This window comes from Molossus molossus, unplaced genomic scaffold, assembly GCF_014108415.1.
Source record: "Molossus molossus isolate mMolMol1 unplaced genomic scaffold, mMolMol1.p scaffold_m16_p_14, whole genome shotgun sequence".
NCBI classification, from domain to species: domain Eukaryota; kingdom Metazoa; phylum Chordata; class Mammalia; order Chiroptera; family Molossidae; genus Molossus; species Molossus molossus.
This window is the reverse complement of record NW_023425349.1, coordinates 7,704,392-7,731,822: the sequence shown is the minus strand read 5'-3', so window position 1 is coordinate 7,731,822 and position 27,431 is coordinate 7,704,392. Positions and strand designations below refer to the sequence as shown.

Below are 27,431 nucleotides of genomic sequence, written 5' to 3'. Positions count from 1 at the left end.
AGCTGCAGCCCACGTCTCTTGAAAACCAGTTTGCTTTCACAATTCAAAGTTCCTAGTCTCATCAAGTGGGGGAGGAGCACCAGGGTGGCCTGTTCTGTCCATCTTTGCATAACCCCTGCCCCTTTGGTGGCCTTGGGCAGTTGAGTATGCTGCTGAGGAGCTTGAGCCGTAGAGGCAAATTCTAGTCCTACCACTCAGTAGCTCTGAGCCTCACTTTGCTCACCTGTAAAATGGAGAGGATACAAGGATTTACCTCATAAGGCTGTTGTGAAAATTAAATAAGACACATTAAATGTAATACACAATGGCTAGTACATAGTAAGTGCTCAATAAATGTTGGCTATAGTAATTTTTATTGCTTCCTTGGCTGTGAGTTCCCTAAGCACTGGGGCATGAATGGGCTAGGCCATGTAGAGTGAAAGGGTTAGTAATGTTTTAAAGGGTAAAGGTAAAAGCTTGCAAAAGGTGGAAATTGTGAAAAAATTGTGTTGCTTGCATGACCTTTGCTCAGCCTTCTGTTGAGTATGGATAAGGATTATCTGGATTGTCCACAAGGCCGTGAATCACCCAGCAGATGCAGGACGAGATACCAGGCCAGTCCAGCTGCAAAGTGGACAACGGGCCAGGCAGAGTACATTGGCAGGAACTGCCAGAAGCTAAAAGTAGAGTATATAACCTACACCCCAATTGTTATTTGAGGTGGACCCTTTTCGGATCAGCCTGCCTGCACCCAGGCACATGCAATAAAGCCATCTTGCTCTACATTGGCCTTGTGCTGTGGATGTGATCTCCCGCCAGCTCAGACCTTTTATAGAGCTCTCCTTTTGTCTTGCCCAGTGCAGTGGAGTGGGTACATGAGTGGGTAAATAGCTGTGCCTTAGTCTAACAGACCCAGGCTCAAATCCCAACTCTGTGCCTAACCTGGCAATTTTCTGATTCTCTTTATTTCTTTTTTTAAATACGTTTTTATTGATATTTTAGAAAAAGAGGAAGAGAGAGAGAGAGGAACATTGATGTGAGAGAGAAACATCAATCTGCTGCCTGCTGCACACCCCCTACTTGGGATCGAGTCCAAAATCTGGGCATGTGCCCTGACTGGGAATCAAACTGGGACCTCTCAGTCCATGGGACAGAGCTTAATTCACTGAGCCACACTGGCTGGGCAAGAATCTTAATTATGTCCCACAGTTTGTATAAATTATTTCATGTCTTATCACCTTCCTGACAACTACAATTTTTTTTTCCTGCTGGGATGTTGAACTGAGATACTGTGTATGTGGTAGGAGTGTGTGGGGGGACTGTATGGGAGTGTTATAAGGGGGTACTTGGGAGGGGAACTTTGTTGTATCTTGTAATCTCAGAGTCTCACCAGCATTTCAAGCTTCACATATCCCAAATTGATTTCCCCCCTTTTTAGAACTTTTTAAATGCCTTTCCATTGTCTTCTGGCCTACATTGTTTTTGATCAGAAATTCATTCACTTCCTTATTGTCATTTCTGTGTATATAGTAAGTCTTTTTCCTTCTGACTTCTTTTCATATTTCTCTTCTTTGATTTTTAGTAGTTTGACTGTGGTATGACTAGAAGTGGTTTTCTTTGTATTTATTCTTTGTAGGCTTCACTGATCTTCTTAGATCTATGGGTTGATATTTCTTACTGAATTTGGGGATGTGGGGTACTTTTTGGTCATTATTCCTTCAAATATTTTTACTGCCCAATTCTCTCTCCTTCTGGAATTCCATTTACACACTAGGTTTATCCCACTGAAGCTCCATGTATTTATTTATTTATATCTTTTTTTAATTCTGTTCTTCAGTTTGGATCATTTCTATTACCTATCTTCAAGTTTGATGATCTTTTCTTCTACTGTATCTAATCTGTTAATTTCATCCAAAATATATTTTATGTCAGGTACTTTATTTTTTGGTCCTAGAATTTACCTAGGTTTATTTTTATCAATCCCATTTCTCTTCTGAGATTCTTTACCCATTTATTTATTCTATTCTTCATTTCCTGAAAATCCTGTATCTATTTATAATAACTATTTTAAAGTCCTTGTTTACTATATCCAACATCCAGTTCATCAATGGGTCTGATTTTATTGACTATTTTTTCTCTTGATTTTGAATCCTATTTTCCTGCTTCTTCACATATCTCTATATTTTTTATTGTGTACTGAGGTTAGACATTGAGGATGAACATTTTGGATGATACATTGAAAAGAGTGTATTTCATTGTCTTCTTCTGAAGAATGTTGTTTTGTTCTAGCAGGAAGTCAAATTACTAGTATGTCCACTTGAGTTTGTGGAGGCTAGGTTTTTAGATTTTATTCAGGAAGGTTTATTTTTATTTTGTCCATAGCCCTGGGGTATAACCCTTAGTCCTGAGCTTATTTGTAAGACATGGTTTTTCTGGAATTAAATCAAATGGCTTAAGTGTTTGCTAAGCCCCTTTAACTTGGCAGGATTTGAACTCCAAATTCTGTTTTTCAGGCAATGTTGAATTCTCTGCTCCCAGCTATTAGGGAGCTTTGGAGCTCCTTGGAGTCTCTATCTACACATAAACAATTTAGGGGTTAATTAAGGATTTTGGAGGGAATTTGTACAGCAGTTTTGGAGCTTCCCCTCTGTGGGTCTCTCCTTTCTGGCATTTTCTTCTTCAGTTTTTATCCTCAATGTCTAACCTCTTTCCTTCTTTCCAGCTGATAATACTGCTATATTCTGCTCTCCTATGTATCACCATAACCTGGGAAGTTCTCTTGTGTGCTTCCCATCTTTCAAGGACCATGTCTTGCTTTAGGTTGTTTTCAGGTAGTTTGTTTTTGTATATTATCCAGATCTTATCATTGCCATTGGCCAGAGAGTTACTTCAATATGACCACTCCTCCATTTCAGGAACAGGAACTCCCTACACCCCAGTTGAATGTGTCTTCTCACCCATGCCTCCTGTACTCACCGCTGTAGTTGCCAACCGTAAACCTAGCCAGCTGGTTGATAGTTCTTGATTTGTATCTCTTTCTTCCCTGCTCTTGGTCATAATCTGCTGGGTAATATCAGTCCTAATAATTCTTAGGTTGGTTCAGCTCAGTGTACCCTCCTGGGGACCAGAAGATGACAAAATATGTTGTCCCCACAAGCCTTGTTAGAGCACCTTATGTAGCTACCTGTGATGTACTAGATACCGATCTCAACGTTTTATGGGTATCTTTTTATTTCTCCTTTCAGAATTTATGAGGGGAGTATTACTATTCTGTTCTACTAACAAGAAGACAGAGCCTTAACGAAGTGAAATCCCTTGCACCCGACCAGGAAGTAATGGGACTGGGATTAATACCTACCTCAAAACTTGTAGGAACACAGTTGCCCTGAAAACAAATCGCATTTCTTCAATTCTAACACATGTTTTCTTGTTTTAAGTCTTTGAAATCAGGACACATCTTAAAGTTAATAAGCATGTCAAGGTTTAATTGCAGCACTTTTTGTTTTTTATGAGAACATGATGCATTTATCAGTTGATGACTTCTCAGATTGGAAGAAGTTTGGCAGTTTTAGTGATCGGGGTTCCAGTGACAATGACCCATAGTTAAGGGCCAATAAGGCAAGGCCCCCTCCTCTCCTGGTCAGCTGGTATTGGAAAGGTCTAGGGCAGGGTTGAAGCATCAGAAAGCCTGCAGAAACTGCCAAAATCCTCCATCCATCCAGATTTAATACAGCAGCTGCCTGTAAGCTGAGAGTGAGCCAGCTGGTCCTCTCCCCTCCTGGAGGTATTGTGGTCAGATCCTATGACTTGATTCCCTGTGCCTGGCAAGGGGACCACGTGTTCCCTGGCCCTGGTGAGAAGTTGGGAGACTTGCATTTATGGGAGGATTTTAGGGCAGTGCTACTGGTTAGCCTGTGCTGCCTCGTATCACAGAAGATGTCCAGGCCACATGGAAAGCCCTTTGAAGACACTGTCTGTTATGTGCTTGCCAAGCAAATGTCAGCACAGGGCGCATGCTCAGTTACTAAGCAGCTTTGAGAGTCTGTTTTTAGCTCATGTATGATCTACTTCATTCCTGACTTCTTTGCCCACTGCCCGCAGACAGAGTCAGGGCCACGCTTCTCCTCGAGTCTAGATATCACCTAACAGTCAGACACATTTGCTAGTCAGTCAACAAATCTTTATTAAGCCCCATCTGAGCACCAGAGTTTGGGCTCCAGGTCAGTTTACTAAAAGGCAATCTGCTGAGCCTCGGTCGCCTGGTTTCCGCTCTGTCGTCCTAAAGGGGTTTGAAGGAAGGCTCGCTTGGTCTGGTCCCAGCTCACACACTGCAGCCGGTGCTGGGGCCCGTCCCAGGAGGGGAGACTGGGGAACAGAGTCAGGGGAGATTTAATTTTAGTTTGCTGGTTTTCTTCGTATCTTCATAATAAAAAAATTCACAGGAAATTTCCAAAGCTGTTTTAAATCATCCCCATTCTATATAAAATTTTTAAAAATTGTTACTTCTGGAACATTGTCTGTGTCAGACGAGACCTTTGTCTCAAAGAGGAGATAAGGGCCCGAAGGCAGCCTTGCGGTCAGGGCAGGAGGACCCAGCTCCTCACAGATCCCCGCTGAAGCTCCGGCCCAGGAGCAGCGAGCAGTTGATGACCTTGCTTATCTTTCCCAGGGGCCCAGGAAGGTGGCTGGGCAGACAAATGAGGGCTTCTGGAAGCTTGCTAGGCATGAGGCCAGGGTGAAATCACCAGGGAGAGAAGCTCCTGACACCTCGAGATCCATCCTGAAGGGACCCTCCCCATCCCCTTTAACGCGGAACTCAGACTGTCCTGGTTTCTATGTGTGCAGAGTATTTGGTAAACAGAATGCTTGAGCCCTGACTTGCTGGAAGGGGCAAATCCCAGCTGGCGCCCCAGACGCTCAACCTATTTCGGGCCTGGTCTCTTCATCCCCCACCCTCCACCCCCCTGCAGAGGTCTGTGGTCTGAGTGTTCATCTGGGCCCCCCCACCACCCACCACGGGGATCGGAGAGACGCCGTTGGAGGAGCTGGTTTCACGTTCCTTTCCTGCTAGAGCCTGGGCCCGGCCAGGTCCCCCACCCCCTCCCCAGCTGATGCCTGGTATCCACTTAGTACATGCTCTTGTCCCCACTCCCCCCGTGAATGCTGTGATTCAGCACACACAGAGAGGAGCTTCACTTAAGAAAGAAAGTATTCACGGCCGCCATCCAGCTCCGGCAGGCGCCGGGAGACAGCTGCCGGCTCCTGCCCGGCCGGGATGGGAGGGCCGCCCACCCTTCGTACACAGAGGGGTCTCTCCTCCTTATTTTTTTTTTTTAAGACCCACAGTCCCTTTTGGTTGCTGGACCAAATGCAGCTTAAATCTGTGTTCAGAACACCTCATTAATAAGTAGCAGATTAATAGTCTCCTGGAATTAAGAGAACACCACTCATTCAACAGAATGTGTGTTGCAGGCCTGTGCGTGCGTGGGAGCGTGCTGGGCTCCTTCTGCAGAGCTGCACGGCCTGGAGGATGCCGAGCCGTGGGCCCAGATCCTTCCCCACCCAGGACCCCTCCTGCCTTGTCCTACCTCTGGGTTAAAAATGCCTGTAACTAACAATGGCCACCGAGTGTACTGTGAGGTTTATAGTTACTGTGTGCCAGGTACATTGGGAAAGCCCATAGCTTCTTGCGGTGGGTCGATAACTCTATAATCCCTACTGTGCAGATGAGGAAACTAAGGCAAAGAAAAGTCAGAAGTCTTGTGCACGGTCACTCAAAGCAAAGTCTGGCCTCAGAATGGACACAGCTTAGTGTTTCTCTGTTGTTGAAATGCCACGTGTATTAAGTAAAAGTAAGCGCCTTACCTCCTTATTGTCAACAACTCAGAGCTTCTGGACAACTGAGAGCAACTATATAATACACAGTATATGATTTTCCCGCCCGCCCCCCCTCTAGCCCAGCTCCTTCCCCGGATCCACTCCTGTAAACCCAGATAGGTGCTGGACTCGAGACTAGCCACGTTTTGAGACAAGACAGATGCTTTCCCCAAGGCCCAGTGCGGAGGTTCTGGGGGAGTCCTTTTCAGAGACTGGGCATGTGATGAACTGTAGAACCTTTGGGCCCTCCATGGAGCACGGGGAGCCCCTGGGGAGCTGAGAGTAGGGGGCCACATGTTTTCAGCCCCCCTCTCCCTCTCTGGGGAAGAAGAGGAAGAGGGTTATTGATGTTTGGGTCATATTGAACATAAAAACTGGTGCCTGTTCCTGGTGTAAAGATTTCTGAAGGTGGGACTCTGTAAAATCACCAGGACTTCAAAGGACTTGAATATCGGGAAGAGGTGGGTCCACCCTCTCATTCCAGTTCTTGGGGGCCCTCACAGGGTGCCAGGAACTAGCCCAAAGTACTGTGTCTCCATGTGAAGAGGACGGAGGCTGGCAGCAGGCAGGTTCTGTGGTTGCCCAGGCGGCGCACCAGCCCAGGGAAGGGATGCCCGCTGCTCTTTCACCACAGAGGAGCCAGGGCACAGCTGCACACGTCCCTGGAAAACCCAGGTCAGGACCACCACCTGTGTGAGGACACCCACACTGAGAGGACCAGACCAGACCAGTCCCTCCCACCACCGGCAGGGAACTCCTGCGTGAGCAGGTCGCGCTTCCCCAGGGAGAGTGGGCCGGTGAGGTCTGCTGCACCCTGAGAGCACTCAGGGAGGGTGTCCAGACAGAAGGGAAAGGGACTCGGTGAGGGCAGAGCCCTGCCATCCCACCGCCTCCAAGCCCCGGGCACAGGGGAGGGAGGGAAGGAGAATGGAGATGAGCTTCGAATTGAGTTTGAATCAAGTCTTCAGATAAACAGAACCAAGTCCTAAATCTTGAAATGTGACTGTGCTAATAATGGTGACTGCAAAGTTACAGAGTCTGGCTCAGATCTCACTGAGAGAACGTCGCCCAAAATTGGAAAGGGGAGTCTGCACAGCAGGGTGGGGAGTAGGTATTAGAGAGAGCACATTATGTCATAGTTGTCTCCCAGTGGACTCGGACTCCTCCATACAGTAGTAATGACCTTGCTCATCTAGCGGCCCCAGGTTGGGAGCCACTGGTCTGGCCACCAATGCCCAGGAGCCCCTACGCAGTGAGAGGTGTGGCAGAAACACGCCCTGAGCTCTGGCCGGCTGTGGCGTGCACACGAGTGAGACGGCAGCACGCCTGGCCGGGAGCCGTGGCAGTGGAGGTGGTCGCTGAAGGGGAGAAGGAGGAAGAAGAAAGCAAGAGGCAGGGGGTCTGTGGGGCATTGCTGAGCACCCCTCTTCCAGGCACGCTCCAGGGGCTTTCACAGGCCTCCTCGCCACGGGGCAGCAACGCACGGTGTGCTGAAGAGTCCTAACCCAAGTGCCAGGAGAATTTGGGATTCAAGTCCCAGCTCACTGCATATAAAGTATGTACCTTGAGGGTGCCATTCAGCCTCTCTGGGCCTCACTGCCCCTGTGGAACAGTGACCACACAGTGGGGTTGTTTTCAGGATACAGAGGGAAAAGCTGGTGAACTGCTAACGATAGTCCAGCCCCCAGAAGCGTGCACACCTGGCTTGCACACCTCTCACCACTGTCACCTCATCATCTCTGGAGGAAGGTGTGCTCCCATTATGAGGGAGATGTCTTCATTCTCATGGCGAGGGGCGGGGCGGGGGTGAGGGTGGAGTCCGGGTGCTTTACTCCACACCCGGCTCTAACCTGCAGCTGGCCCAGTGCAGTCTGCGGATGTCAGCGCTCGCTGCCTTTCACCCAGCGACCCTCTCTCCGGGAGGAGCAGACCTGTCAGAGGTGCAAGGGACATGGCTTAGTCTGGTCCCCTCCGATACCTGTGGCCCTGTAGAGCAGGTGGTCTCCATACTCTGTCCTTCTTGCTCTCCTCCTGGAGGAAGAGAAGGAAGGAGCGACTTCAGAATTGAAACCTGTAGACTCCATGGTATAGCGAAAACAGGCGGTCACAGAAATGACCCCGGGAGTCTTCTCTCAGCCTTGGAAGGGAGTTTGTCTTAGTTTGGGCTACTCTGACAAAATATGGATGGTCCCAACTCACAATGGTTCAACTTAGGACTTTTCGACTCAACGATGGTACTAAAGGTATATGCATTCAGTAGAAACTCGACTTCGAATTTTGAGTGTTGATCTTTCCCCAGCTAGCAATCTGCGGCACAATACTTTCTTGTGATGTTGGGTGGCAGCAGCAAGCCGCAGCTCAGCTGGGCACGCGGTCGTGAGGGCAAACGACCTATACTCTACGCGTAGTGTGTAATGCCTTTTCGACTTATATTTCAACGTGCGATGGGTTTATTGGGATGGAACCCCATCATAAATTGAGAAGCATCTGTACCATAAACTGGATGCCTTATAAACAACAAACATTTATTTTTCAAAGTTTTAAAGGCTGGGAAGTTCCAAGATCAAGGCACTGGTAGATCCAGTGTCTGGTGAGGGCTCTCTTCCTGGGTCAGAGACAACTGTCCTCTTGGTGTATCTGAACTCTGTGGCAGGTGAGGGAGCTCTCTGGAGTCTCTTCTATAAGGGTGCTAATCCCATTCATGAGGGTTCCACCCTCATGACCTAATGACCCCCAAAGGCCCCATCTTCTAATACCATCACCTTGGGGTTAGAATTTCAACATGGATTTTAGGGGGACCCAAATATTTCGTTCACAGCAGGTTGTATTTTTAATTGTCCTGTAATGAGCAGTCATTGAGTTTGACAAAAAGCTTAAATCACACCTGGGTAACTGAGATAACTTCCTGTTTGATAAGGTCACCCATCAGGATGCCTGTTCTTTTTGACATCCAGTGTTCACCTCCCACCTAGCCCTCCCCCCACCCCACTGTCCCTGGGGCTGCCTGGATTTTGTGGTGTAGCCTCTGATCTTGTGAGCCATTCATATGACTTTCTGTCACTTGCAACCAGAAGGGTTCGGACCTATACATCCCCCCTCCTTTCATTTAGAAAATGTTCACTGAGCACCTGTGGTGTGGCAGCTGCGGTGCTGGCCCTGGAGGGCTGTGGCCCCTGACCCTGGGGACTCACGGCCTGGCTGGGGCAGGCGCTGAATAACCAACAAGTAGAGGCTAAGGAGTCTGGCAGGTGGGGCTTTGAACCCCACTCCGTCACTCGCTGGCCAGATGACCTTGGGTAGGTTTAGTTTCTCTGAGCCCAGGTACTTTATCTGTAAATGGGGACCCCCCCCAAGGGTTCAAGGAGATGTGATGTGGGGCTAGCAGACAGCCCTTGGAGAATGGACACCACTCATACCATTAGGATTAGATTTCTTTAATTACAGACTGATTATTACAGAGGAGAAGCCGAGGTGGCCCAGAGGGCTCTGCAGGGAGCGCTGTGGTCAGAGCTAGAGAGGGCAGGTCTGTAGAGTGGGCCTAGTGATGGCAGCTCCTTCAGAGACTGCGTGCGCGCCCCCTGGAGCTCACTGATGGTCAGGCCCAGTGCCTGACCTCCACTGGGGGCCCAGTAAATGGTACTTGCTAGATTATCATTAATGCACTAGGGTCACAGTTACTGGTGGGTAGGCAGCACTTTCATTGGCCAGAAGTTTTCGCTCAAACCTAATCTGAATTCTTCATGTTCTGGTTCTGATCCTGGCAGAGAAGAGGATCCTGAGCTTGGGTCGCACAGGATCCCACGGGACCACTCTGTCTCTCCCTGTAATCTGCTCCCGTGGCTTGGCCCCTGCACCTCAGTTCTCTGTCCTTACAAGGGATGGAAGATGATCCTTCCCAGAGAGACATGTCCAGACTTCAGGGCAACAGTGCCGTGCCTGGGCTTGCCTTGCCTCAGAGGAAGGGTTGGCCAGAAGGTGGGTCACGCTGTCCTGTGCTGACATGCAACAGGCCTGGCAACGCAAGATGTGCTGAGCCACCTGTGCTGCTGTCCCCAGGAGACTGTTGGTATGGCCTGTGGCTGGGAGACATTTTCAGAACTGCTGTTCCTGGGTCAGTCTACTGTAGGGAGCCCAGGAAGTTGTGACTGCCAGGCTGTGGCAGACTTGCCCATTTACATTACCCAGTCCACGCCACCCCATCGTCTCCTTCTCAGGAAGTGGGCACCCTACTCAGTGGCTGCATAAATGCCTGGCTGTGCTGGCCACAGGTGCCTCAGTGGACAGGACCAGTACTGGAGACCTGTGGGGCTTTTCCTGTCTGCGTCAGGGCAGCGCGTGGACCATGCAGAGTGGCAGAGACGCCCTAGCTGCGCCCTCAGGCCAACCAAGTGGGAGACACTATACCTTCAGGTGCAGAGACCCCCAACATCAAGCTCTTCGGGAAGTGGAGCACTGGTGAGCGACAGATCAATGACATTTCCTTGCAGGATTGCACCGCAGTGAAGAAGTATGCCAAGTACCTGCTTTACGGTGCAGGGCACTGTGTGGCCCAGACCTCCTCAGGGTGCAGTGCCCATTGCGGAGCACCTCGCATCGTCAAGCCTGCCTTCCAGATCACCACCCGCCACCGACGAGAACCCCTGCAGGTCCTGGTGGCTGCCACAGCAGCCCTCAGGAGGACTCAGCTCGCCTTGAGTGAGCCACAACCATGAGGCGCCAGGCTGCGGACGTGCCGCTCTGTGTCATGTGATCAAGCCATCTGGTTGCTATGCACAAGTGCCCGGGAGGCTCTTCCATGACATCAAGACCATCACCAACTGCCCGGCAGATGAGCTCATCATCGTGGCCAAGGGCTCCTTCAACTCCTATGCTATCAAGAAGAAAGATGGAGGGTCAATGGGGGAAAAAAGAGGAGATGTCTGTAATACTTTCAACAATAAAGATTTTTTTAAAAAGAAGAGGAGGAAGGGCACCCGAGTGGGAAGCCCTGGGTGCCTAGCAAAGGACAACTGTAGGTGGACCTTGCCCCCAGGGTGACCTTTCCTCCCCTAGCAGATCGCTGCTCATGCAGTTTGGACCCCCTGAACTTCCCTCCCTGGAGAGAACATCTAGACCTCAGTTGTATTTCAGCTCCAGGCCCAGAAAAGCAGCAGGACTAGACAAGCAATACCATGCCATGGCTGACCTCCGGACCAACTGCATTGAATAATGTCCGCCTGCCCTGGCTCCCACCAGTCATTCAGTGGAGACCCCGACCCTGAAAGGACACACCCGGAAAACTGATGAATATTCTATTAAGATCTACCCCTGGGATCTCCCCTAAAATTTCCACCCTTAAAACGCTTAGGATAAAGAACCCAGCACTCCCCCCCCCCACCCCCCCAAGGCCTGTCACCATTACCTTCCTTCCTTCTAAGCTCCAAGGGCCCTTCCTTTACCTCTAAAACATGTTTCCTAAGCTTATTTATTGTACAAATTACTTCTACATTTGTGTTTTTCTGAATAAATGTTCTCATAAGTGAAGGAAAAGAAGGAGAGGAAGAGGAAGAAGGAGAAGGGAAAGAGGAAGGGAGGGAGGAAGGGAGAGAGGGAGGGAGGGAGGGAGGGAGGGAGATGAGTTGGAGCATGTGGCCAAGTCCAACCGTTGATTGCCTGGCTGCGGCCCCAATAAACCTGTTTGGCCTTTAGGGCAGCACCATCAAAAAAACAAAGACCTGATGGTAAAGGGATGCCAAATAGCCAATGGTGTGACCCACTGAGGGGCCAGAGCTCAGAGAACCTGTCCTGGGCCGCGTGTGAGCAGCAGGTGGGCCAGCAGAGCCAGGGCAGAGGGGAGAAGCAGAGCCTGCCTTGGCTTGAGGGTCAAACAGGCAAGAGTCCTCACCCCAGTCACCGCTCCCCAGGTTGCCACCTGACCTTGCCATGTGTTGTCCCAGGAGTGGAACAGCTGCTGCAAGGACCCAGTAAGACAGTCTAGTGTCTCCCCACTTTAGGCCTTTGCTCATCTTCACTATCCCTCCTCTCTTTCTTACTTTTCTCTTTAAACCTATTTTATTCATATCTGTGATATTAAGGCTTTGCTATGCTGTAGTTTTTCTAATACATGCTAGAATAGATACAAATATCCATCCCCAGACCACCCATGAACCTCTCAGTGATGTGTCCATACTTTGAGGAACACAGAGATGAACAGCGCAGCCCATGAACTTGACCCATGCTGAGCTCCCACCATGAGTCGGCTCTGATGTTGTCATGAGTATCATCACGACTGCCATTATCATGGCACCGAGTCTGCAGGAGGAAGCTTGGCTCTCTTGTCACTGACAGCCCCTCTTCTCTGCCCGGGAAGTCTGTCCTCCTCCTGCTTTTCTTCCCACCTTCAGAGTCAACTTTGGGGTGCCCCAGCAGTTGCGTGCCTGACTGGCAGGGTCAGATGTGTGAGCTCAGCTGTTCACCCCCAAACCCTGGGGCCGTGGGGGCACCTGTGTAAAGCAGTAGCTCAGATGATGTGATGTGTGGCCACTTCCTGGGTCCTTCACAGAAGGTTTCCAGGGTGCCCAGGCTCACTACCTCACTGAAGAAGGAGACCCTCGGGACCTTCCACCAATGGGACAGGCCACCAGAACCACAGGCTGTGGAGAGTGTGCTCGTGTGAAGGACACGCCTCAGTCCCGAGAGTGCTTATTCCACAGCCATGGGCTTATAGGCGGCTATTTTTCTCATCACCTTTTATCTGTTTCCCAGGATGAATATAAATTCCCCTTTTAATCAGAAAAGCTATGTTCTTTTCAACCTTAAAAAAAAAAGGTAGTATAGATAGGGAGGCAGTAAAGATTCCCAGACAAACGGGGTCAGCCAAGGAGTCCACGTGGGAGGGGATGGATGAGGGCGGTGGCCCTGGAGGGAAAGGCAGGTGGAGGTGGAGGAGGGGGCAGAGGAAGCCAAGGTCATTCGTTTAGGAGGTAGGATGCCCACAGGGAGGGACTACTGCGGGTGGGGGTGATGGGCAGCCGTTGGGGAAAACCAGCCTCCGAAGAGAATAGGGGCGACACCGAGGAGTGGGCTGGAGCCTTGCCAAGGCTGGAAATTGGGGGTGTGCAGTGTTGGGTGTGTGGCACCGGCGGCACTTGGCAGCCTGTGCAGAGGCTGGGAGATGCCTCTGGAGGTGGATGCAGGGATGGGGCTTTGACAGCCTGCACCTGGCCAACCAGTGGTGCCAGGAGGTTCAGGGGGCAAGAGGGATGGGGATCCAGAGGACCAACCCCACAGTAATACAGAAACTGACAGAAAAAAAAAAAGAGGGAAGAGGTGAACTCAAGCTTGAGATTTTTATGCCAAACTGAAATTCCTACTTACTCAACCTTCAAATATTTTGTAAGTTTGAGATTCTCCAGCCTGCAGCAACACAGAGCTGCCTCCCTGCCTGGTTGTCTCACTTTCCTTGGTCAGAATCCACCCTTGGGGGTTTCCAGCCCCGGCATGTTCCATGCCAACCAACTGTCTGACCACTGCCAGAGAACCTCGTGTGATCTCAGGCTGGTGGTCCCAGGCGTTGATTTCATGGGCAAGGGGATCTTTGGAAAGAAAGTTGGGAGGCTCTCACAGGCTGCCAACATTTTTTTTTTTAATGATGAATGAAGAAAATATAAACCACCATTATTATTTCCTAGAAGAAGGGACATCTGAACACCAAGAGTGTAAGCCGGGCATAATCTCAGAAGAAAGGCTATGTTTTCCCAAGTAAGGGCAATTGGCAACCTTTTGCTGACACGGTTTGTTAAAGTTTTAAAAAATGTAATATTGATTTAAAATGTTTTGAATATAGAAAATTACAACATGAAATTTTATCACAGGTTTTTACCTTATTTGTAAGTGAACCTCTGACAGGAATTTGTCATTTTGGAGTACATAGTCATCAGCCATCTAGGACCTGGTGTATTTCACAGTTGTCCGTGAAAATCCCGCCTCCCCAAGGTCTGCCGACAGGAAGGGCACAGCTCTCTTAGTGTCAGCTGCGGGGACAGGCCTCCTCCCCACTGCTGGGAAGTAAGTCAGGGTAGCAGGCCAGGTTTTGGGCTAGCAAATGCCTGTTCACCTCACAGGGAACAGGGGATCCATCCAAGAGGGGCTCAGGGGACAGGGAGTCCGTCCTTACAGACCCGCCCATGTGCAGGTTAAGAGAAGCCCTGGTCTCAGTCTCCAAGCGTAGGAATAGCGTCCGATAGACGCATGTGCAGCACCCTATGCTGCGAATGGTTCATACGACAGGCCACATCATGGGGGGACAGGATGCCAGGCTGAGTGGTCTGATCTAATTTTGTGGGTGAAGGCTGTTGGGGCAGAGACTCTGGAGGCCATGGGACGGGTGGGCATATCTGGAGGGAAGTGGGAGCTGGTAGAGGCTCGCCAGCAATCTATCCTGGCAGGTCAAGCGAGGTCAGCAAAGCCCAGATCCCTCCAGGGAGGCTGCAAGCTCCATTCTCCTGGCTGTAAATCAGACCCGAGGCACCGCTCTCCTGAATGTCATGTGCCCCTCAGCGTGGGTGACCAGTGAAGTAACTGGGAAGAGGAGAGACATGAGGTTTCTTGAGTTCTGGGAGAAAACCACTCTTCTTTTGGGGCTTGTTGACTATTTATATTTACATATATATATATATATATATGTGCAAATATGTATGTATATATATAAATGTATGTGTATATTTACATAACATGCATATGTTTACATAATATATGACATCATATAAATATGTATTTGTTGCTACTTTGATGAGAAACTTAGATCTGATAGTTAATATCAATGATCAGAATACAGTTTTATCTTACTTAAAGATTAACATATTCGCCCTGGCTGGTTTGGCTCAGCGGTTGGAGCATCGGCCTGCGGTTCAGAGAGACCCGGATTCGGTTCCCGCTAAGGGCATGTACCTCGGTTGCGGTTTGTCCCCGGCCCTGATTGGGTCGTGCGGGTGGCAGCCACTCGATGTGTCCCTTTCACGTTGATATTTCTCTCTCTCTCTCTTCCTTCCACTCTATCTGAACGAAAAATAAAAAAATGTCCTCGGGTGAGGATAAAAAAAAAAAAAAAAAAAGATTAACATATTCTTTTAAAATATGCACAAACAACTGGGTAACACTGCTGTAAGATTTTTTAAGCAGTTAGAATCCCACTAGTCCAGCATTTGAATCTTTATTTTCCTATTTTTGCCATATAGTTGAATTTCCTTAGCTATTTCCCCATTATCTGACATTAGGATGTGGCCAGCTTTTTATTTTGTTTTCAGCCACAATAGATTTCCCCACAATGAATACCTGTGTGTGTACAGTGTATTCCCTTCTTTAAAAAAGTGTTTCCTCAGAATATGTCCCAAGGGTGGGATTACTGAGTCAAGGGCACCAGTGGTCTGTGGCTGTGGAATCCCTCAAGCTTTGCGGAAGGCTGTACCCGCGCACCCTGCTGCCAGCCGAGGACGGGTTCCCTTCACCGCAGCCTTCTAGCTTTCAGCGCTGGTCTTATTTTAAATCTAATGATGTAATGGGTTTTAAAGGGCAGCTTTTACTTATTAATTCACATTTCTTCGTCCACTCCATCTCTCTGCTCAGGGCCCCTGTGTTCTTTCTCCACTCATCCCCACGCGTGACTTCATTGCTCTCTACCCCCAACGAGAAGCCAGATGAATGAATGGTTGTTGGGGCTGCACATTCTTCCTTGTTTGTGTGGGAACTACCTCAATAGGCTTAAAGGAAAGACAGTGGAAAGATGTTTAAAGTATAAATAGATTTGGTGACACCTCTTATTTGTTCAAGGTGGTCCCAGTAATGAATGCTGGCTCTGTGCTTCTGGGAGTATGTTTATGTCTCATTTGAATTCTAGAAGACATCAGAGTTGGAATGTTAGCGCAGGATGTATAATCTAAGTCAGAGATGAAAGAGTCCCCATCAAAACAGCCCCTTCTTTCTAGGCGTCCGTAATTACCCAGGCGGAGGTCTCCGCGCGGGGACAGGACTCCCAGTTGGAGAATGTCTGAAGGAAACTTGAAGGCCAACCCCTCTGCTTCTGCCTGGAACAGTTCTCAAGAGTAATGAAACAGGCTTGGGACAGTAATGGGACAGGCTTGGACCAGCCCCAGACCCTCCTAGGGTCGCCCCCCGATGGTGGCTGGAGCCCTGGGCCCTCTACCTTATTGCTCCCATGCCAAAACTGAGGGTCAGAGGGACTGGGGAGCTGTTCTGAGGCCACTGCGAGCAAGTCAGTGGCAGAGGGGGCCCTCCCCACAGACCACCCGGCTCCAGAGCCCCCACCCTAAATGGCACGAACGGGACCTGCTCTCCAGGCTGGCTTCCAGAGGGCTGAGTCCTGGAGCAGCTGCTGCCCCTGAGGGTGGCGGTTCTCCCACCCCCAAGCCCAGCCCGTCCATGCTGGTGGACACTGGTGTCTGGTCGTCAAAGCTGAGGAATCTCAGAGGGCTGTGTCCTGAGGTTCATGGCTAGGGCAGTGCTGACACAGAGCGGATGCCTCTTACTGAAGGAAGCATTTGGCTTTGGAGGCCTTAGCCCAGAGATGTGGCCGAGCCGGGGCCCATGAGGCTGTTCGGGTGAGGTTTTGTGGGGCTTAAATCAGACTTTTCTGCCTGAGCTCTTGGTAATCCACTTGAAACTGAGTACTGTTCTGACCCAGAGATGTTTCCACTCCCCGGAAGGGCATCTGCCCTCTCTGAAGACAGGGTTTATGACAGCCCTCCAGGCCTGGGCTAAGGATCTCAGAAGGCAGGGACCACAGGACTCAGCTTTTGCATGAAACGAAACGGAGAGCTTTGTGACTGAAAGGGTGTCCCTCAGCCCACCCAGCCATAACTGGGAGGTCAAAAGAGCATGGTTTGGGACCAGCCAGACCTGGATTCAAATCTTGGCTTCTCAAGCTTCTGGCCAGGAGACCTTTGGAAAGTCACCCTACCTTTCCAAATCTGTTTCCCCACCTGGATGATGGGGTAATGATCCTTTCCTTGAGGCCCTGTTGGTGGATGAGCTGAGGAGATAGGTCTAAGGCCCAGAGCATATGGTCTGGCTCAGGGTCACCCCACAAATGGTAGTGCCCCCACCCCAGCTTCTCAGGCTTTATACACTCACGTGCTGTCCTGCAGGGCGAGGACAAGTCAGGGCGAGGCAGGGCCACACCATGGGTCAGAACCAGACTCCAGAGTGGGACCTGGGGTGCAGTCTTGGCTCTGTCCTCAGTTCACAGAGGACTTCAGTGATTGGCAGGTGCAGCTCTTGGCCCAGAGCCTGGCACACAGTAGGAGCTCAGTGACGTGGTCTCGGTTACCGCCACTGCTCCCCCAAGGCTCCCATTCTCCCCGCTGTGCTCCAGGCAGCTCTCTTGTCCCCGCTCCATTCCTTCGTGTGAATTCTGGGTCACTGGGGGGTCTTGCTGAGAGGGAGACTCAGGCCAGATCTCTGTCAGAAAACTCTGCTTGAGTGAGAGGGGCAGGCCTTTGCCCAGAGCAATGCCCACTGCAGCCTGGAAAGCAGGGCGTTTACAAATTATTCTTCCCTCGCCGGTGCCCCGAGGCAGATTTTTCTCTTTAGCTGAGATGTACTTTCTCTGCCATTTTGACCTCTCTTCTCTGAGGAGCGTCCTGCGATGGTTTAACCGGCAGTGTCCTGAGGAGGGTAGCCTTTGGCCCAACCCTGCCGGAAGGGCACTGAGCTGTGAAGAAGGGGTGGAGCCAGGACTGAGGCAAGGTGATGCTGCAGAAGCAACCAGAGTAGAAGGCTGCGTCTCACGGAGGTGACCAGGAGCCCCGAGTCAGGGGGTCAGCTTTCTTCAGTCATTTCCCAAGAGACTTGAGTCCAGTTGGCAGTGCAAGAGTAGGTGTGAGTGAGCCCTCCAGTCTGAAGTCCGACCCCAGCCAGTGACCTGGCTCTCCTTCACCCTCCTCCGTCCCACCTCAGGCACAGTCCGAGGCCAGCAAGCTCCCGCTGCTGGTGGGGCTGAGTTCTCTTCTGCCCTGTGAGATTGGTTCCCAGGTTTGGTGGGAGTAGCCCCTCCAGCCCACCCAGACCATGGAGTAGGCCTGGAAAAGGGCAAGCTGGCCCTGGGCCAGTGGATCTGACGGGGCCGAATGCCCCCACACACAGTGTGTCCTGGAGAAGAGCAGAGCCCACAGACATGGCCCCCTGTGGAGCAGGACGAGCCCCTGGTCCCTGAAAGAGGGGTTTCTAGGACAGTCCTACAGGGACTTACATCATGTCATCTCTACTGAGCAAGGCAGGGAGAGATCGAAACACCTGACCTGAACACCACGAATCAATTGGTAGTCAGATGCTTCTTCCCCCAGAGGGGCCCAAGGAGCCTTTCAGTATTTTATTTCAGCAAAATCAAAAAGAATTTATATTAAGAAAGTGAACATCAGTTTGGATCTAGCTAACTCTCCGAAAATCTGTTGCTTGTTTTCCAGAGAATGCAGGGTTCGGTGATTGAGGGTTAGAACTCCGTGTTTTGTTACACAGTTTCCATTGAGTAATGACCAATCTGACAGTTTTGCCTTTGCCTCCACTATTTTTTGTTACACTTAAAGACTAGGTGAAGTGTGGTCACAGATACACAAGCAAGCGCATTAGTGGAAGTGGAAAATACTTTGGTGATTGAAGCAGCCGGCCGGCTGGCCGTGAGCTCACTCTCTGGCTGGGATCCTGGTGGCCTTGGACGTCAGGGAGCCTTTCTGTGCACAGTAGCGAAGCTGTGAGCCAGGGTTGGAAAGACAAGCTCGGAGTGTTTTCCTTGGCACGTGGGCAGCCTTGATTCTACCCAATATGAGGCAGGTTTCTGAAGCTTTCGCTGGGGGAATCATCTTGCGTTTCCTTTTGGTGACGTCAGCTACTCTGGGAGCCCTTTATAGCACTCAGAAAAATGTGGGCATCTAGCTTGAGATGGCAGAACACAGGGCTGACCTATCCGGCGGAGGAGTGAGGCACCTGGCCGCCGCAGGACCCTCTTCCACTCCACGGAGTCTCAGAGGCCAGATCGAAAGTCATGTGTGTGCTAGTCAAGTTTCCACATCCAGTCCCGCCGTCCCCAAACACCCTTTTCTGAGCCCGTCCTGGGTGCGAGGCTCGGTGCTGGGCCCTTGAGAACGGAGGTCGGATGTGATGCGTGCTGTCCTCAGGAGGTGGCCCTGCTCTCAGTGGCCAGGAGGAACCAGCTAGCAGCCGGAGGATAAGGAGGTCTGTGGGCAAGGGCAGGAAATGCCTCTGCCAGGCTCAGAGCCACGCAGCGGAGGGCTCATCCAGGGAGCTGCAAGGGGCCCATGTGACTGGAGTATCGTGGAAGAGAGAGGAAGAGGAGGACAGAGAAGCCGGCATGGGCAGAACCCGGAGCCTGGAGCCTTTGCCTCCTGGGATGGAAAGTCGTTGGGTAATTTTAAGTTGAGGAAAGGCACAGTCTGATGGGGTTTTAGAAAGAACACAGGGTGTAGGATGGATCGGAAGTGGAGACCCAAGACAAGGGAGGCGTCAGGAGATAACGAATCATTAACAATGGACTGTAGACTCCAAGGCTGTTGTAAAAGTTTGTGGCCTTTAAGTCAAAACCTAAAGACCAGGCCTCAACAGAAGCTACGAATGTCTGGAAAATCATTTGCATAAAATATTGCCTCCCTTTTCTCTACCCAAAAACTGTTTACTTCTTCAACTGTAAGAAAGAAGGAAGGAAAGGGAGGGAGACAGGAAAAGACCTTGCTCTTTTATATTTCTAAAAGTAGTACATACTCATAGCTAAAGGCTGAAAAATATAAAATTGTATAAAACAGAAAACAACCCCAAAAATTCTATCCCTAAAGATGGTGCCATTAATAGGTAGGGCAATTTATCTCCTCCCCTCTTCTCCCCTGTGTATAAAATCATACCTGATTTTTTTTTTCCCTTAAAAATACATCATGGATATCTTTTCATGTCAGTTCTTAGAAATGTATTTTAGTCTTTTAATACCTGAATCATATTCCTCTGCTTGGATAAAAGGAAATTATTTATTCAAACCATGCAATTTTTCATTATTATAAATTACAAACTATGGTGCAACAAACATTCTTTATTTCTTTGGCCAATTTGTAAGAATATCGCTATAAAATAAATTTCTAGAAGTGGAATTGCTGGACATTGGAAAAATACATATTAGAAATTGTTGGTAGATACTGCCAAATTCTTCCCCCAAACGTTTCCGTCACTGTAGTTGGCTTTGTATAAGAGTGACTGTGTCCAAGCACCCTCATCAACACCCATATCAACCTTCTTGAGCTTTGCCAGCATAAATGGCAAGAAACAGACTTGTTTTAATTTATACTTCTTGATTATTAGTGAGGTTTAGGCATCTTTCATGTCTTTATTGATCATCTTCTATAACATTATTTGCATTTATTGCAGGAGGTCTTTATATATTTGAACTATTGACTGCCTTTAAATTGCAAATATTTTTCTCATTTTGGCATTTATTTTTAAACTGGATGTAAGGTATTTTCTTGGATCGTGCAGAATTGTGCGAGTCTTTTCTTTCATTGCTTGAGTTTCATGTCACACTTAAGCCTTTGTGCACCCCAAGCTTATAAAAAAATTCTCCTTTATTTTATTACTACAGTCGTCCCTCGCCACCTTGCGTTTTGACTTTCACAGCTTCACTCTATCATAGTTTTTTCAAATATATTCATTAAAAAGTTGATCGAGTTAGTGAAAATGATACAGCACACGCTCAGTTGTCTGAGTCAATTATACACCTCTTTATTACAATTAAAATTAAAATCACTGTACGTATAGACTGTAGGCCTATGTATTCGAGCACCCCAGGATCCTTCAGCACCAGGTGCAACCGCTAGAGTCTGGAACAGATTAACCGCAATAAATGAGGGGCGACTATACTGGGATTTCAATCCTAACCTCACCTGGAATTTATTCTGTATTAAGGAATGAAGTAGGCATCAGCTTTATATTTTCCTAAAGAGGTAACCACTTGTCCCAATACCATTTATTGAAGGACTTACCCTTTTCCTATTGATTTAAAATGTCCCTCTGTCTTCACTAAATGTACATGTGTGCATATTCCTTACTCGTTGGTTTATTTGTCTGATTTTGTAGCAGTGCCGCGCTGCCTAACGATGACAGAGTCACAGCACATTTCTTCATGTTCTTTTAAAAAATACTCTATTTCATCTACTGACTCCTCTACATGAACTTGGAAATCAACTTTGAAATCATGTGAATTTTATATGTTAATAAGGACAAGTCCCCTTTGTCATTTTTCTTTTCAAAAACATTCTGTTCTCATTCCAGGTGAACTTTGGAATCATATGAAATTCATATATTGATTAGACAATAATTGACATCTTTACAATGTTGAGTCTTCCTATCTAGGAATATTATATATTTTCTCATTTGTTTGCATCCATATCCTTAAGATATTTTTACTGTATGGGTTTTTATCTTAATTATCAAAGTGTTAGCATTCTTATCATGACAACCAAAATCCAGAGAGTTATGGAAAAAAGGTATGAAGTGTGCTTTTGATTCATTAAAGTAGATTCTTCAAAGAAGAATTAAGCTCAGAATATGTCCATATTTAAATATTATAAAAATTTTTTATCAAATAATTATTATTCATATAGATCTTACACATTTCTGTTTAAGTTTATTTCCAGGGGTTTTATAGTTTTGTTTTTATTGCATATGACCTCCTTCTTTTTTCACTTCTGGCTGATAATTGCTGGTAAATAAGAATGCTATGATTTACAAATATTTAATTTGAATTTAACTCTGTTATTTAATACTGACTGTTTTTCAGTTGACTATCCTGGATTAATTGTATAACTAATTCTATCACTTGAAAATAATAGTAATGTTATATGTATCTTTAGTAATTATAACACATTTCTTGGTTTTGTCTTATCTCATTGGCTTGTGCATCCAGAATAGTGTTCAATGATAGCAGCATGGCAGGTATTCTTGACTTCTTCCTAGTAATAGGATTTCATATGAAGAACATTGTTTTAATTTTTCCAACATGCATCTTTTATCACACTAAGAAAGTCTGTTCCGTCCTGGCTGTTTGGCTCAGCGGTTGGAGCGTCGGCCTGCGGTCCAGAGAGACCCGGGTTTGGTTCCCACTAAGGGCATGTACCTCGGTTACAGTTTGTCCCCGGCCCTGGTTGGTCGTGCGGGTGGCGGCCACTCGATGTGTCCCTTTCACATCGATGTTTCTCTCTCTCTCTCTCTTCCTCTCTCTCCCTATCACTCTATCTGAACAAAAAAATGGAAAAATGTCCTCGGGTGAGGATTAAAAAAAAAAAAAAGAAAGTCTGTTCCTAGCTCAGTGTTTTATCAGGAATGAATATTAAAGTTATCAGTAACTTTTTAGCATCTCTCAAAATTATTTGTTGAAGTATCATTGTACTCCTATAATAAACGTGTTTGCTTTCTTAATAATCTTTAACATACTACTAATTCAGTTTGCTAATATTATTTTAAAACACTGGTTTCCATAAAAGCATTTGGATATTGTACTTTTTAATTATAGTATCTTTCTCAATATTGTTAGTATTTTTCTCTTTATTGGTAACTTGAAGGTTTTTGCCTCTTCTTGAGACAATTTTGGGAAGATAGCTATTCCTAGTAAGTACCCGTTTCAGCTAGATTTTCAAATATGTTGGCATACAAATCGTACATACCACAATTCCACACCTCCTCCATATTTGAGGTCATATCCTCTCTCTCATCCCTAACATTGTACATCTGTGTCTTCTTTCTTTTTTCTCCATTGTACGTACCAAAGAAATTGTCTACTTTATTGACTTTTCAAAGAACCAACTTTCAGTTTTATCACGCTGTAAGACTTTTAATTCATTATTTCTGCTTTTATATGTCAGTTGTGTTCTTTTACTTTCTTTTGCATTGTTTTGTTTTTTTTCTAGTTCTCTATAATGAATACTAAGTTCATTTATTTTTTATCTTCCTTAATTATGAATATAAGCATGTGTGGCCATGGAGTTTTCTCCGAGTAGTTATGCGGCTTTGACTGCATCCTACATGTATATGGTCTGTTATTTTTAACTTTAATTTCTTCTTTTATCTCTGAATTATTTGGAGTGGGTTTTTTTTCCCTTCCCAACTAGTTCATTTTTAAAATCTGTTTTTACCTCTGGGGCAGGAGAGGAAGTGGAATGACTCTAGACCTATCAAAACCATATGGATTATGAATGTGGGAGGTACGATTTCCCCCAAAGGAAAAGTGGGAGCTGTTTCCAAAAGAATTGGGAGTGGATGATAAGCAGACAAAAGTGCCAGTTTCTTCTCTATTGTCAATAGAGTTGCTGAAGGGTTAAATGAGATAGTACATGTAATTTACTTAACACAATGTCCAGCACAAACCAAACTGAATAATAACGACCACATTAATGCCATCTCCTCATGCCCTTTTTTCCTGTTAATCAGAATTCCAGCACATGCTATGTGATCCCATAGCTCTCTGGGGAAACATCTGCAAACAGTAGGTTACCCCATTGCACCTGCAGATGGCCAGGTGATCCCCATGGCATGAGGGGATCTGTGGTTGTGTCCTCACTTCACCTTGGGGAGCCAGGAGGAGATTTGACTCCCCCAACCCTAGATTCTGGGCAGGCTGCAGGCTGTGGGACTTTGTCCATGTGCCTTTGTGATTCATGAGCCTCCACACCATGAAATAAGCAAGGCCATGTGCTTGTCCAAGAAACATGGTCTCTGACCACCTGACATGTGACTGCCTGGGACTGCCGCCTTTCTGCAGACCTGGGAGACATCTGACTCAGTGTTGGTCAGCTTGCAGCACACTCCATATGAGGAGTATTCTTTAAATGAGGATTCTTCTCCTGCAGTCCATGTTTTGCATGATTGATATTAATTGACAGGCACTAATTAATACAGTCTTCTGCATCTTGACAGAGAGCCTGGGCCGCCCGCTGAGATCTCCGCCTGCAGTAGATGGAATTGCTTTGTGCTCTCTTTAAAAATAAAACAAAAAAAAACACCCTAATGAGCTGCTTCTCTGTTATTTCATTTGGAATTTATCAGGACAGTTTATGTGCTCAAACCACACAAGTATAGTTCTGGGTGCCAGCACTCCTCACTTCTGAAGTTTAAAAGTGATCTTTTCAAGGCAAAGCAGGAGAACATGGAAAAAAGTCTTTTATCTCAAACTTGAAAAGAGAGAGCGAGCGAGAGAGAATGGAAAGCATACGATGGAAATGTGGCATGTCTTTACGCTGTGCAGGGTTTTTCCCCTCAACACAGCAGAATTTTTCTTATTAATAGATAGCTGTGTGAGAAAAACCAAAACCAGAGTTGGGATGGAAGTGAGACGGGCGGTGATGGGAGGAACAAGAGGGCAGTGAGTTCTGGGCTTGTGGCGAAGCCCGGTGCCAGCCGAGGGCTTTGGCTCTGGCAGGCTGAGAGCGCCGGCTTCTCGCGGGCTGTGCCCCCTGGAGCAGAGTGTCCCCTGGCCTTAAGAGAAGGTGTCTGTTCAGGAGAGCACCTCCTTTGTCAGCCTGGCACTCCCTCCTGAGGGTCAGGGCGTCTTGTGGACAAACCCTGGTGGGGGGCCTGCATTCACTGTCAGGAAGAGGGTTTGGCCATGCGCCCCGGGGTTCGGACCAGCCCAGCTCAGAGGGCATCTGCAGCCGAGCAAGCGGAGGGCCGCTCACTGTGAGCCGCCCACTGTGGCGGTCCGACTGGCACTTCTGTTGCAGCCGCAGCATTGACACCAGGCCTGTGTGGGGCATGGAACGGGGAGCGGAGCAGAAGCATGTGTGGGTAGCTGTCCATCTCAGAGGAGGTCCAGTCTGCAGGCGCGCAAGCCAAGGGATAGAAGCTGGCTGCCAGCAGCGTCATTGGGGGGGAAAAAACCAGGTCACTGGAGGGGTCCTCAAACAGCCAACTCTATGGCTGGGACCCTTGTTTCTGTGCCAGCCAATGACTCCCAGACCCCAGTGCTCAGCGCTGCTCTCTGTCCCAAATATTTGGAGTCAGAGGGGCCTGAATTCAAATCCTGACTCCCCCATTTGCAAGCTGTGTGATCTTGGACAAGTCGCCTTTCCTCTCTAAGCTCTCGTTTCCTAATCTGTGAAACGGGGAATGAGAGGACCTAGATGCCGTGATACAAGCAAGGCTATTACTGTTACGTTTGTTTCCTCCAGCACATCTGCACCTCCCAGTCTAGCACCGCCCAGCCCCATGGCAGCCAGGGCCAGTGGCTGGTCCAATTACTGTCCAACTTAACAAGGCCAATAACACAGTATCTGCTGCAGTAACTGTATAAATAGGGTAGGAGCTGAGATGTCCCCGCTAGTCTGTCGCAACCCAGATGGAAGCTCCAGCCGTGGCCTGTCTAAGGTGGGTGGCCACCACGTGGTCGGCATCTGGGCACCATCCTTGGTTATGGCAAACCCAGCTGGTACCTCCCTCCCATGGGGCCTCGCCATAGAGCCAGGCTCAAGGTTAGCTGAGCTTCTTGGGCATCTCAGTGGTCCAGGCTCTGGGCCAGCAGACTCCTTACAACCACCGTCATTACTCCCCATCACAGTCAAGGAAACTGAGGACCTGGGAGGTAAAAAGGCTCACCCGAGGCCACCCAGCGTGGCAGAACCAGAGTTTCCAAAGCTCCTGGTTCCAAGTCCTACACTCTCCCACTCACACCACAGCTGCTTGTCACATGGCAGACTTGGCAGGGGCCCCGGGCCTGGGTGGGCCCACTGACGATGGGACCTGGACAGATATAGCATGGTGGGTGCCAGGGAGGCAATGCGAGGAGGTGGATGATGTCGGAGGGGAGGTGGCCACAGTACAGTCGTGAGCCTTCTTGGAGAGTGTTGACTCCAAAGCAGAAAGCAGGCAGGGAGAGCCATGGCCTGGAAACCTCTGGGTTCAGCTTGCCTCACCAGCTGCCAGGCACCAGAGGACTGGCTGGGGTAACGAAAAGGACTAGCAATATGGCATCCTGGATGCAGACCTGTGTTCGAATCCTGCCTCTGTCACTTCCCAGGTGTGTGGCCTCAGATAAGCAAAGTGACTCTCTCAGCTTCAGTTCCCCCCTCCATACACTAGAGATAAAACCTCCCTGACCACAGAGGTGTTGCTAGGGGGCAACCATGTGGGCAAAGCTCTTAGTGCAGGATCTGGCACCGAGCGAGTGCTCAGTCTTATGACTGTTATCACCTACCTCTAAGTGACTCTTTCTTCATCTACAAAATGAGGGTAATGATGAGGGTACTTTATAAGGTTATTGTGTGGATTCAATAAAACATGGCTTCATTCATGCTTTTCTTCTTTCAACTACTGTTTACCAAGCAGCTCCTGTTTGCTCTGTTCCAGCCTCTGGGGACTGAGCTCGCGGAGCAAGACGCACTTCCTACTGGAGGGGCTGTAAGTCTGATGGGGAAAGCAGATGTTAAGTGCATGAATGATACAAGCAGGTATAGAATTACAGTTGTGGTGAGTGCGAACTGCGTACAGGGCCGAGCACAGGCTCCGTACAGCTGGGAAGTGGCTGTCCTCACTACTTCATTACAGTTGCAGGGGTGGGGATGTCCGGCCCGCGGGTCGTTTAAGGCCCGTGAAATCAATCCCAGCGAACATCACACGCCTCACCAAATTAGCCTGACCAAAGACTAGCAGGCTAATTTTTATGTTGATAATTTTGTATGGCCCACGAATGATGTTATAAATATCCAAATGGCCCTTGGCAGAAAAAAGGTTCCCCACCCCTAGCTTAGGCTTTTAAATATTTCCAGTTATGGGCTAATAATACTGAAAAGATTTCCCTGGATTTGTGCAGTAGTAGCTGTGGAAGATTTGCTGCTTTGGGAGTGTGTGTTATGGGAGGTTCTGTCCAGGCATTGCCGCAGACTGAGGTCCCTCCAGGGCACCGAGGCCAGGAGGCCTCCTTTGGGAGATCTTTTCAGTCCCCAGCACGTCATGGCCTTGGCCTGTCCTTTCTGGACCCGGGGAGTAGACAGGTGCTGAAGTCTGCACATTCCTTGGAGGTGGGTGATGAACACTCTGACAGTGGAATTTGCTCCTGTTAAATAGTGAGCTCTCAGTGCCAACAGGGTTCAAGCAGGGGCTGGGCAGTGGAAGCGGTGTGCCAGCCCTTCAAAGGCCAGCTCCTCCTGGCCTCTGTTTGCAGAGCCAGGGACGTGAGAGGAAGCGAGGGGCCAGCACCCACTGCGCAAGGCGGAATAAGGCAGAGCTTCCGTGCTGGTGCTGTCAAGGAAAGGTGATGCCCGTGCCTTGCTGACGGCCTTTGAGTGGGTGGGAACGTAGGGGCTGGAGCCAGACAGACCCGGGCTCAAATCCTGCCTCCTCGCTCTGAGGCCTCAGGGAGCTCTCTTCGTTTCTCTGAGCTTTTGTTTCCTCTGACTGTCATGAGGTTGATGGAAGGACCACAGGAGGCTATACGTTTCCATCTGGCAGTAAATCCCTGGGAGGCATCAGGCCTCTCTCCCTTTCGTGTCCTGTTCCTCAGTGTGTCTGCTCCTGGGCCAAGCATTCACTCTGCCCCTCAG

The 27,431-nt window shown here is 48.5% G+C and overlaps 1 protein-coding gene and 1 pseudogene across 2 annotated transcripts in view; both read left to right on the top strand.

Annotated features, from left to right (window-relative positions):
- The window catches only part of RALGPS1 (Ral GEF with PH domain and SH3 binding motif 1), a 238,776-nt gene that overhangs the window by 167,345 nt on the left and 44,000 nt on the right, over positions 1 to 27,431 (top strand). The gene's annotated exons all lie outside the window — the stretch shown is intronic.
- On the top strand, positions 8,088 to 12,276 carry LOC118629925 (annotated as a pseudogene).